The sequence below is a fragment of the Uranotaenia lowii genome, chromosome 1 (genome assembly GCF_029784155.1).
Source record: "Uranotaenia lowii strain MFRU-FL chromosome 1, ASM2978415v1, whole genome shotgun sequence".
NCBI lineage: Eukaryota > Metazoa > Arthropoda > Insecta > Diptera > Culicidae > Uranotaenia > Uranotaenia lowii.
Genome location: NC_073691.1, coordinates 191,435,087 through 191,448,970, shown reverse-complemented (window position 1 = coordinate 191,448,970; position 13,884 = coordinate 191,435,087). Strand labels below are relative to the sequence as shown.

General features: G+C 31.0%; 1 protein-coding gene across 1 annotated transcript in view; it reads left to right on the top strand.

Moving 5' to 3' along the window:
- The window catches only part of LOC129741546 (CCR4-NOT transcription complex subunit 6), a 307,192-nt gene that overhangs the window by 249,870 nt on the left and 43,438 nt on the right, over positions 1–13,884 (top strand). The gene's annotated exons all lie outside the window — the stretch shown is intronic.

The following is a 13,884-nucleotide window of genomic DNA, read 5'->3' as shown; positions in this document are numbered from 1 at the left end:
TAAACAAATCGCTCAGGTCATAACAGAAATGATGATCAAGATTAATTTCAATTTAAAATTTATTCAGACTCAATAACTTGAACAAAACTAAACAAAAATTTTTTTAATAAAAAATACATGGCGACCGTCAAAAATCTTGACGTTTAATGCAAATTTATATTTATGCAGAAAGGGGAAATCTAACACTTTAGAAAATTTGAGGGGCAGTTAAAACAGATATCTTTTTTAAGTTGACTGAAGCATTGACGATGTATTTGACAAATAACGAATTAAAAAAAATGATATTCTTCTTTTTTTAATTTTCAATAATTTTTTTTCAAACAAGTATCATTTTCAATCCAGGCAATTGAAGTTCAGGCCAATTATTGTTTGAAGAAGCAAAAATGGTACCTACACCTAAAAACAACTCGCGCAAATTGAAAGCCGTTTTTACTGTTCAATGACCATTACGCGATGATATTCGATCATCGGCCGCAATCAAACATCGATCGGTCAGCAAAAAAATAATTAAAAAAAAAACTTACAAACAGGCTGAGCCTGCGGCTGCCCGGTTGATTTTGTTCGACAAAAGATGGGCAAAAAATAAGCCGCCAATTGTTCCTTGATATGCTGCTGCTATAGTGGCACGTAAATACGCCTTTTGGCGTGCCAACAAAATTGGCCAATTAAATCATTTACATTATTAAACACCTAATTTAGCGAAACGGTTTGCTGGCTGACCGGTTGGCGGCTGAACGAGCTAGCTGGTTAACCATCGGGAATGGTTCCAGATCCTGATTTGAGCTAACAATAAAACGTTCATTTTTTTCTAGTAATACCTCTATATGAATTCGTAATTGTATTTCGATACCCTTCGATTGATTGGTTTATTTTTTTTATCGGCCAAATGCGAGATGTAATCGACACCCGTTTAGAAGATTTGTTAGAAGAAAATGAGACAATAATATCGGTTATCCTAACGAATAAATTGGTGTCATTCTCAAGCAACAGTCAAAGTTTCAAAAGATTTTCTAAGAGTACTATAAGTTCTTTATTTCTTCAAATATCTTATAAATCCATAACGACTAGAACCATTTCGGCAACAGTTTATTCTGGACTCCAATTTTCTTATTAGAGACGAGATGACATGTTTTTACGGTTCATTTTTAGAATTTTTGTTCTAAAAAAAATCAACTTTAACATACGCAAGAATGACTTGCAGTGTGCTGTAAAACAAAACAAACATTGCACTCGTTTTCCTCCGATTTTCTTTTAAATCTGGAAAGCTCTCAAAGGCCACTGTTTTCATAACGAATTCAAAATTTAAAAAAATTGTAGTTCATTTTACATATATGAAACATTTTTCATTTTAGCCTTTCTGCTCTGTGCATACATTTCAGCGCCTTGAAATGTACCAGAATAAAAAACCTTTTTTCAAAACTGATCAGCAGTTTTTGAATTGTATCTTAGGCTTCTAAATAACCTTTGTATGATTCTTTTTTTTTTTAATTGCTCAAATCATTTTGGACACATAAATAAAAAAAAATTACACAATTCGTACATTTTTTCAATAGTTTTTGAACCAAGTGAAAATAATCCGGGGCAAATTCGGGCTTTTTTCAATGTGGGTTCAATGGTTGTGCTCCATTTACCCGAAAACCATTGCCCAGAATGAAAAATCCCCAGAATTCCAATCGCCAAAAAGAACCATTCCCCAGAATTTTTTTCCCCAGACGAACCATTCCCCAGAAAATTTTTCGCAGGAATGTACCATTTCCCAGAAATTTTTTCACCAGAATGAACCATTTACCAGAAATTTTTTCGCCAGAAGAACCATTTCCCAGAAAATTGAAAACATTTATCCCTACTTGTAATTAATAAAAAAAAAAAAAAGGAATTGTTACAAAAAATGGGGTTTCATAACTTAATTCTTTTGCGGCACAGCCGCAACCAACGAGGATAAAGGGGCTGAGGCGGCACAAAGCCGCCGAAGCTCCCAAATCCGAGGTGGCCGCCGACCCGCCGCACACAGGGGTAAATGCACCTAATAATCGATCAAAATTATTTGCGGACAAACGGTAAACGATAGACATTTGATGTCTTCGCAACATTTTTATATTTTTTGATGATCTATCAAATTCTTGAAAGAAAAAAGTGATTTTTTCACCTGGAAGGGAGATAAAAAAAAATTTCTTGAAATAATTAGTATAGAGACTTGATGTCTTCACAAAAAGTGTAGATCTTATTATTTTAAGCAACTTTGTTGAAGACATCATAAAGATCGCATGAAATTCAAAAAAGTTACGAGCATTTAAAAAATAACGAGAATTTTAAAAAGTAATTTTGAGTTTTTATTTAATATCTTTTTAAATAAACGATTTACAAACTTGGTATATTGGAGAAAGTTGTTCAAATTGTTAAAACACACAATTTTGTAGAATATTTCAAATACATATTTCAACTAAGAAAGGAGATATACTACAAAATATCCTAAATAATGCCTTTTTTCAGTAAGTTATAACCTTAAGAGTTCGGACGAGTTCGGATAATTTTTTAAGTGGGTTTTGTTGGTCAAGTTATTGGCTTTCCATTGATATATAAATTAAACATTAGTTTTGAATAGATTTTTTTCTGGGAAAAAAATTTCTGGTAAATGGTGCATTCTGGGGAATTTTTTTCTGGGAAATTGTTCATTCTGGGGTTTGATTTCGGGTATTTGTCATTCTGGGAAAAATTCATTCTGGGCAATGGTTTTTGGGTAAATGGGATACAATCGGGTTCAATGTCTGGGCAACCGGGCCAGACCGGATATTTCCCAAATTTTGTATTAAATATCCGGGCAAACCCGGGTAAAACCGGGCAATCTGGCAACCTTAGTTTAGCAATGTGTTGTTTGCTTACCTTGTAAAAATAATATTAAAAAAAAGCATGATTTTTTTTTAAATTTATTTGGTTTTTAGCTAATACATTACCTACAAATTCCACGGTACTTGGTTGAAAAAGACTGAAATGAGATATTCTTGTGGGAAACTTATTTGTTATGCAGATTTTTTTGTCATAATCGCAAAAATAGGTAAAAATTGTACATTTTTCAAATTGCAATAACTTGCTTATTCGCCATTTGGCGTATGGGGGCATAATGGCCACCTTAAGGAAAACGCTTATTTAACCATAGAGAACAGCTGTAATATGTGAATTACATCATTGTTTCGTGTTTCGACACTCAAATAGTCTATTGCCTAATTGGATGAAACTTGAAAAAGTAGATAAAAACGTTTAAAAATGCATTTTAAAAATTTTTGCCGAAAGCTGAAAACCAGTCACTGTAGAGGCATAATGAGAAACCCCCCGAGGCAGTATGAGCACCATTAATGAAGGCATAATGAGCGTTTTCTGCCGGGGATTCTAGCAGCAAATTCGACTCGATGAAGTCAACTGAGTAATAGAGCTACAGCTTGACTTGTATCGTCTGACGTTTTGGCATATTGGTAAGATGTCGGAGAGGTAATCAGTAGACTCGAGTTCGATTCCTGGTCGAGATGATTTTTTTTCATTTATCATTCATGATTATGATTGCACTAAACGGTGAGGCGTAGATTCATCAAACGAAGCAATAACAAAATAATCTAGGTCTGTTTGTAGAATTCAAAGAATTAACACATGCTCATACATTATGTTTTTGGTGTTTTGTTTGACGGATGATGCTTTGATGCTATTAGCCGTATAATGCAACAATAAAAAAAAATCAATCATGAATGGTATGTGCAAAAAAAATCCCCTCGAACAGGAATCGAACTCGAGTCTACTGATTACCTCTCCGACACCTTTCCAATAGGCCAAATCGACAGACGATACAAGTCAAGCTGTAGTGATATTATTCAGTTGACTTCATCGAGTTGAATTCGCTGCTAGATTCCCCGGCAGAAAATGCTCATTATGCCTTCATTGATAGTGCTCTGTTCGCCTCTAGTGAACAAATTAAAGTAAAAAAGCGTTTTAAAATTGATTAAAGTGAAAAATCAAAAAATTTATGATGTTGAAAATTGAGAAACAATGTGTAGATCATGTTGCAGTGCGTACATTTCAGATCAAGATGATTTAAAGGTCATAAAAGCTTAGGCCGATGACATAGTGAGTGCGATGCGATGCGAATTGGCGGAAAATTTACGGACGTAGCCTATGCGAACTCGAGCGGCGGAACAAATTGACATCTGCTTCGCCGCGTTGAGTATGTCAGGTTTAAGCGATTCACATACATTTCCTTCAAATGTGGATCACCGCATTGAATCGCATTCGCCGCATCACATCGCATCGTATTTACTATGTCATCGGCCTTATTTGGTGGTGCTCAAAAATTATAATATTTTCGTCACTTGAGAACCTAGCTGGTTATTATTTAATATTTCTGTAAAGATGAAAAGGATATTTCTTTTTTGGTGAAAAATTAATACTATGGGTAGTACGAAACAAGTCCTTATGAAAATTTGTTTAAGAAAATACGTACTTATTTTAAGAGGAGAAATCACCGTGAATTTGTTTTATGAAATGAATTTGCGGCTTTATCGGTGAGGGTTAAAGAGTTGAAATGAAAGACGGATAGAAGATCAGAAGAAAATTCTAAGGTGGTGAAAAGAGCGAAGAGCATTTGAAATAGAAGCTTGACCACATACTAAATTCTTTGTCCCACACCAATTAACTGTATTGAAGAAGTAGTACCCAATAGAGAAGGCACTACATTTTTCGATACAGTTAATTATGGATGGTTCGACTGCCATGTGAGTGTGCACATGTGCCGAACGGACAAAAAATTTTTAGCATGTGGTTGCTCTGTTAAGTCTTCTATTGTGCGATATCGTGATTTCTCCTCTTAAAATAATAAAAATAATTCGGCTATAAAAATCAATTACAAAACATCGTTCCGATAATCGAAAATAGTTAGGCCAAGATTTCTGACCGTTGACCGTATGCGACAACTCAATCCAGTTGGAACATCCGCACAAAACGAAAATAAGAAATCTACCTAGCCATCGATGGAACGATAATATCTCATATAATTCTTTTTCAACCGAGAACTGTGGAACTTGGGGTATTGTATTAGGTAGTTAAAAATGAAAATAAGTGGAAAAACCATTTTTTCATGCTTTTGTTTAATATTAGTTTAACAAGGTAAGCAAACAACATACAGCTAAACAATGTTTTATAAAGTTGATGTGAAGGATATAATTAACAACTTTGTTGAACAAAACATGCCTGTATCTTGCTTCTGTAAAAAGTTAGATTTTGGCGCCACCTTGCGGAGAAAAAGAAAACTAATTCAAATCCATCAATGGTCAATTTTGACTACAAAAGTGTGGTTCCTGGCCCACTGTGTGCCGTTCGCTAAAAATTTCGTGCACATTTAGGTAATTTATAATTCCCCTGGCCACAAATGTTGACCGATTTCAAGCATTTTGTAGGAAATTTATTTTAGTTTCTCTACATTCTAAAACTAGGTGCAATATGTTTTAATGAATAACCTGTGGTCGACCACGAATGATAAAAGTCCCAGCATATACCTTCTTACAAGTTTATTTTATTGAGCTGATTCAAAAATATTTGGAATTGTTAAGAATAAATCTATCCACAAATGAATAAATAAAAATTACCGCTATCCCGGAACTGTTTCAAATTTTTTTTTAAAAAACGACCAGTTTTGGTTTTGCATCGCGATATCTCATTTTTCAATAATGCGATTTTATAAAACAAATTTCAGTTTAACTTTGTTAATTTGGATATTATTTTCATACAACATTTTTGGCCTAGAGGATAGCGTCTAAGTCTTCTAAGCCAGAAGTCATGTGATCGAGTCTTAGTCATGGCATACGTAGTACTCTTTTTGTGGTTTTAGCATTTGTAGGATGATAGCCTTTAGTGTTAACACTCAAGTCCCAACCTCAATCATTCAAATATTCAAACTTTCAAACAACTATAAGAGCCAAGAACGAAGAATGGGAAGATAGGAACTTTATCATTATTTATATTTCTTTTTTTTTTATTTCGATAAAAAATAACTACTTTTTTTCGTTTTTGTGCAATGTGTATTTTATGCCTTTTTTGCATGCAAGATTTGTCCGATATATTCCAATTTTTTTTATAATTTTTTTCATTATCAACCCCCTCGTTATATCTTAACTCAGTGACAAGAGAAGGATGTCAAATTTGGCACTAATAAGAAACAGTTTAACAACATTATACATTTTTATCATATTCATACTCTAAGAGCAAATTCACTGCTGTTGGGAAAAAGTGGTAGAAATTTTGACATTTTGAAAAATTACCATGCAAAAATGTTTTCAAGGTCGTTGGGCGTTGTATTCCTCACAGCACTATTTCTATTTCAGCCGTATGTGATATAAATATTGCTATTTTTGCATCACAGCATGCAAAACTACAACATGTGTTGTTAAAAAACTTGAAGGCCGCAGATCTTGAAAATGTTTTTGCATGGCAAAATTTTCAAAAACTATCAAATGTGACAAAATTTCTACCACTTTTTCCCAACGCCAGTAAACTTGCTCTAAGTGTGAAATTTTCGATAAAACAAAATCTTTACTCTGAATCTAAGCAATCGAAAGATTCCTTTTAATTCATTTATTGAATTAAAGGGAATCTTTCGATTGCTTTGATTCGTTAGAATTATTCAACCAAGTAGGCTCACAACACATAATAGAGTGAACATCTTTCCATTCTGTTTAAAATGTCTCAATGGAAAAATACATTAAATTTAAAATGTACATGTTTCTAATTTTTCTTTTTTTGAAAAATTATCATCAATTTCACGAGCCGTTCAGTTCCAAACTTCGCGCATTTTTATTGATTTGATAAGGCTTTTTTTTTTAATTTTGTTATAGATTTTAAATTAAGTTTTCTCGTTAGCGAAAGATAAAAATACGCCGAATTAGAGCTGGTCACAGTAAGGTTTTTGGAAGATGGAAATCTTAAAATATGAAATCACTAATTTAAGGTGGAAAACGATTAAGGCTTTAATGATTGTTTTTGTTTGAGAATCGGAAATGTGTTAGGTTAGACCAAGCGGGAAAAAGTCGGGAAAATGCGGGAAATCAAAAATTAAAATTGTGATACGCTCTATGAAGGCCTTCAAGACCAAAAATTAGATGTTCGTGGCGGAAAACAAAAAATAACAGATTTTTTAAATATGTTTTGAATAATAATTTTGAATAATGTGTATGAATGATTGACATGATATGGTTTTGACAATTTTCATAATTTTATCAAATTTGAAAATTAAAGTCTCTCTAATCAAACAACCAATCAGTCAATCAAATTTGAAAATTAAAACAATTTTAATATTTTTGCGAGATTTTAAAATTCCAAAAGTCTGGAAAACTTTAATAATTATGACATACTTCAAAATATTGCCAATTTTGATCATTTTGTAAATATTCACAAAATTTTGAAAATTTAGACAATTTTGAAATTTAGCAACTTTTAAATTTTGACAATTTGGTCAGTTTTGACAATTTCGACAATTTTGTTGATTTTGAAATTTTTTACAATGTTGTCAATTTTTATCGATTTTTGAGAATTCTGACAGTTTTGAATTGCGATAACGTTAAACGATTTTAACGATTCTGACAATTTTGTCAATTTTTCAGTCCTTAAGACAGGCATTTAGAAGAGTTATTAGAAACGAAACAAAAACATTAAAATGCCTTCCAGTTGATAAAACCGCAAACGTTTAAATGATCACCTAACACTCCGAAGAACGTCACTTAGCCCGACAAAGTGCGACCAGGAATTGACCGGTAAATATTTCTCTTTCAGATTAACACGCGATATTCACGGGCAAACGTTTTCGCTAATTAAAAGAATTGAAAGAGTAAATACGACTAATTGAGATTCTCGCTTTACCTTGCAAGTTTCTACTAGGTTGTTTGACGCAAGATGGCCACACCTTCCTTTGGCGAGCGAAAAAAAAAGACACATTCTCGTAAAAAATTAAAACCCGAGTGAGGTTTCGCTACTTCTCGGCGGGTAAGATTTCTGTGACACAGGTCTCTCGAATGACGACACTTGATAACGAGTTACCTCAATCTTGGAAAAAGGCCTCACGCTGGGATATCCTCGATCGCAAAGTTAGGGTCAAGTTACCAGTAGCCGACAAAAGAAACTCCAGACACATTCGATTTCAGGGTGTGGAAGCAGTTTTTATTCATACTTTCTCAATAAAAAAAGAGCCAATTAGTGGGACTATAACCTTGGACTTAACCGAGACAATCATAAAAAATTTGCGCCAAGGAGAAAATATTGAAACACAACAAACAACCTCAACGAAATATGAAACGGAAACCTTCAACACTAATCAAGATTAAACATATGATTTTTGATTTGCCCATTCAAAGTCGAGGCTCGTTCCAGTGAATGACTCTATCCAAAGATGCTAGACAAAAAAAATATGAAAAGACAAAAAACAACTGGCCGCATTCATTGTTGTCCGATATGATTGAGTTCATGCTAAATATGAAATTTGACTGTGACCATACTGCTGGCTGTTCGAAAAATCGAAACCCTAATTATGTTGGGCCGCCGAGCCATGCAATTGATCATCATCGCGCATACCGTTTATTATGTATGGGCGTTTTACAGCTTTTTTTCCTCTCTCAGATTCGATTGTTTGGCCGGTTGATCGTGACTCAGATTATGATATGTGGAAGACCTTCGTTTGAGGAAAGAAAGGAGACAAAAAAAATGCTAGAAAAACCGTTTGCCTAAGACTAATTACAGTTCATGGTCACTGCATTGAATTCATAAATTAGTCATTAGCTTGGGTGCTTAGCGTGTGTTCCTATTTTGAATGCGCCTTTTTTGATCGTCTCGTTAGGTTTTGTTTTTCGATTCTTTCACTCGAAACAATGCTCCGTTGTTCCCATGACATGAATTCGTCCACAAACCAAAACATCACATTATTTCCTTGAGGCACCCAAAATATCAATACGAAATGAAAGATACAATTCACAAAGATCATATCTGGATTTTTGTTTTCATATTTTCCTTGAAAAAAGATTGGTAAAATTCGAAACGTTGGGTTTATTTTACATGAAAAAAAAACTCATAATACCTCAAAAACCATTACCATACAACCAATTCAATGGTAAAATTTAAATAATTCAATATTCTAACTTTTTGCGTATTTCTCCTTTGCTCTTTTGCTCTATTTTTTCTTTTGCTCTTTTGTTATTTTGCTCTTTTATTGCTTTTTGCTCTTTTGTTCTTTTGCTCTTTTGCTCTTCTTCTCTTTACCAATTCTAATAATTCTAACAATTGTAACTATTTTGACAATTTTCACAATTTTTACAATTTTGACAATTTTGTCATTTTTGACAATTTTGACAAATTTAACAATTTTGACAATTTTGGCAAATTTTGAAAATTTTGAAAATTTTGACCATTTTAACAATTTTGACAATTTTGACAATTTTGACAATTTTGACAATTTGACAATTTGACAATTTTGACAATTTTGACAATTTTGACAATTTTGACAATTTTGACAATTTTGACAATTTTGACAATTTTGACAATTTTGACAATTTTGACAATTTAGACTATTTTGACAAATTTGACAATTTTGACAATTTTGACAAATTTGACAATTTTGACAATTTTGACAATTTTGACAATTTTGACAATTTTGACAATTTTGACAATTTTGACAATTTTTACAATTTTTACAATTTTGAAAATTTTGACAATTTTGACAATTTTGACAATTTTGACAATTTTAACAATTTTGACCATTTTGACAATTTTGACAATTCTGACAATTCTGGCAATTTTGACAATGTTGACAATTTGGAAAATTTTGACAATTTTGACAATTTTGACAATTTTGACAACTTTGACAATTTTGACAATTTTGACAATTTTGACAATTTTGACAATGTTGACAGTTTCGACAATTTTGACAATTTTGACAATTTCGACAGTTTTGACAATTTTGACAATTTTGACAATTTTGACAATTTTGACAATTTTGACAATTTTGACAATTTTGACAATTTTGACAATTTTGACAATTTTGACAATTTTGACAATTTCGACAATTTTGACAATTTTGACAGTTCTGTCAGTTTCAACAAATTTGAAAATTTTGGAAATTTTGACAATTTTGACAACTTTGACAATTTTGATAATTTTGACAATTTTGACAATTTTTACAATTTCGACAATTTTGACAATTTTGACAATTTTGACAATTTTGACAATTTTGACAATTTTGATAATTTTTACAATTTTGACAATTTTGACAATTTTGACAATTTTGACAATTTTGACAATTTTGACAATTTTGACAATTTTGACAATTTTGACAATTTTGACAATTTCGACAATTTTGACAATTTTGACAAATTTGACAAATTTGACAATTTTGACAATTTTGACAATTTTGACAATTTTGATAATTTTGACAATTTTGACAATTTTGACAATTTTGACAATTTTGACAATTTTGACAATTTTGACAATTTTGACAATTTTGACAATTTTGACAATTTTGACAATTTTTACAATTTTTACAATTTTTACAATTTCTACAATTTTGACAATTTTCACAATTTTGACAATTTTGTCAATTTTGTCAATTTTGACAGTTTTGACAATCTTGACAATTTTGACAATTTTGACAATTTTGACAATTTTGACAATTTTGACAATTTTGACAATTTTGACATATTTGACAATTTTAACAATTTTGACAATTTTGACAATTCTGACAATTTTGACAATTTCGACAATTTTGACAATTTTGACAATTTTGACAATTTTGACAATTTTGACAATTTTGACAATTTTGACAATTTTGACAATTTTGACAATTTTGACAATTTTGACAATTTTGACAATTTTGACAATTTTGACAATTTTGACAATTTTGACAATTTTGACAATTTTGACAATTTTGACAATTTTGACAATTTTGACAATTTTGACAATTTTGACAATTTTGACAATTTGACAATTTTGACAATTTTGACAATTTTGACAATTTTGACAATTTTGACAATTTTGACAATTTTGACAATTTTGACAATTTTGACAATTTGACAATTTTGACAATTTTTGACAATTTTGACAATTTTGACAATTTTGACAATTTTGACAATTTTGACAATTTTGATAATTTTGACAATTTTGAAAATTTTGACAATTTTGACAATTTTTACAAATTATGACAATTTTGACAATTTTGATAATTTTGACAATTTTGACAATTTTGACAATTTTGACAATTTTGACAATTTTGACAATTTTGACAATTTTGACAATTTTGACAATTTTGACAATTTTGACAATTTTGACAATTTTGACAATTTTGACAATTTTGACAATTTTGACAATTTTGACAATTTTGACAATTTTGACAATTTTGAAAATTTTAACAATTTTGACAACTTTGACAATTTTGACAATTTTGACAATTTTGACAATTTTGACAATTTTGACAATTTTGACAATTTTGACAATTTTGACAATTTTGACAATTTTGACAATTTTGACAATTTTGACAATTTTGACCATTTTGATAATTTTGACAAATTTTGACAATTTTGAAAATTTGTACATTTTGACAATTTTGACAGTTTAGCCGAATTCAACAATTTCAACAATTTTGGACATTTTGACTATTTTGACAATTTCGATAATTTTGAGAATTTTGACAATTTTGACAATTTTAACAGTTTTGACAATTTTGATCATTAGAACAGTTTTGACAATTTTGACAATTTTGAAAATTTTCACGATTTTGGCAATTTTGACAATTTTGACAATTTTGACAATTTTGACAATTTGACAATTTGACTATTTTGACAAATTTTGACAATTTTGACAATTTTGACAATTTTGCCAATTTTGCCAATTTTGACAATTTTGACAGTTTTGACAATTTTGACAATTTTGACAATTTTGACAATTTTGACAATTTTAACAGTTTTGACAATTTTGATCATTAGGACAGTTTTGACAATTTTGACAATTTTGAAAATTTTCACGATTTTGGCAATTTTGACAATTTTGACAATTTTGACAATTTGACAATTTGACAATTTGACAATTTGACTATTTTGACAAATTTTGACAATTTTGACAATTTTGACAATTTTGACAATTTTGACAATTTTGCCAATTTTGACAATTTTGACAGTTTTGACAATTTTGACAATTTTGAATATTCGGACAATTTTTTCAGTTTTGACAATTTTGACAATTTTGACAATTTTGACAGTTTTGACAATTTTGTTAATTTTGACAATTTTTACAATTTTGATAATTTTGCCCATTTTAACAATTTTGATAGTTTTGACATTTTTGCCAATTTTGACAATTTTGACAATTTCGACAAATTTGAAAATTTTCACAATTTTGAAAATATTAACAGTTTTGACAATTTGGACAATTTTGACAATTATGACAGTTTTGACAACTTGACAATTTTGACAATTTTAACAATTTTGACAATTTTGACAATTTTGACAATTTCGACAATTTTGAAAATTTTGACTATTCTGACAATTTTGACAATTTTGACACAATTTGAACAATTTTGACAATTTTGAATCTGATTCTTTATTTTCGTTTTATACGAAAGAAAGCATTTTATCGTCATAAACTTCAAAGGTACAACTTTATCTTCCTTTTAAAGAAACATGATAAAACTTGATTTATGATTATTTTTATTATATCGAATTCAAATCATGCTGGGCGCTTTGCTCAATCCAATCAACTTTAACAACACCAAACGAAAATGCCGATTGCAATTACTTAACTAACTTTTCAATTTGTTCTCTCTTTCCTTTTTCATGGCTCGTTACAACAATAACAGGTACGTATGAATACAAATTTGAAAGTGGAGTTACTCGAACATCAGAAGCAGCCCTTCCTCTGGGATGGATCGAATCGTTTAGCGACGGATGCATTCAGTGTTCCATTTGGTCAGGGGCTTCCGTTTTCAATCAATTGCATTTAAACTTAACCTACCCGAAATAAGCCCGAAACTCGAAAAATGGAAGATTTCCAATCAAAAGTTGGAAACCGGTTTGCGCCGTTTTTCTCCGTCCTGGGTTCGATTTAACGTTTGTAACCTCAATCGTAAAACGGCCAAATTTGATCCGAAAAGTTCTAATTGATGGATGAGTGTCGGATAAAACAAAACAAAAAAGAAAAAAATTGATAGGTACAAACTCGCTACACACTCCAGAACGCACGCAGTTCAAGGTTTCTGCGTCCGTTCGACTTTGAGCAATTTATTAGGCCAGTCATCACGTAGCAAAGGCGCGCGCTTCATTTTTTTTTTAATTTTTCGATCGGACAACGAACCGACGATTTATCGGTCAGCCAGAGCGCTAGATCCTGCTGAATGACGGCTTTTGGTCATTGGAATCTGTGATAGTTACAGGTGTGGAATTCGAAATGATCCCTCAACTACGAATTCACTAGACGTTCCGTTGCTTTTTTTTTGGATCAATTGAATGCAACGTTTACCTACCCTATAATAAATGCGCGTTTCTGATTGATTTAGGGTTAGAAATAAATTTACAAGAACCAAATTTATAGCACACCTGATAAATTCTAGACTCTAGAGAACTATCCTGGTGAATTTGTGTTGAAAATTTGTTTCGAGCACGTTTGAGGAATATCTATGTATTTAAAAAATTATAAGCAAAAATGATTTTGTGAACTGATTTGGATTTCATTAAAGATAGAACTTCCAAAATTGACTAATATTTTGATTTAAGCTTTTATAACTGACTGTCATTTTTTTTAAACCCGTCAATTTGAATAAAAAATTGAATTGATAAAAAATTATAAATTGTCAATTTTACTTGTTTTTCTGATTTAAAAAAA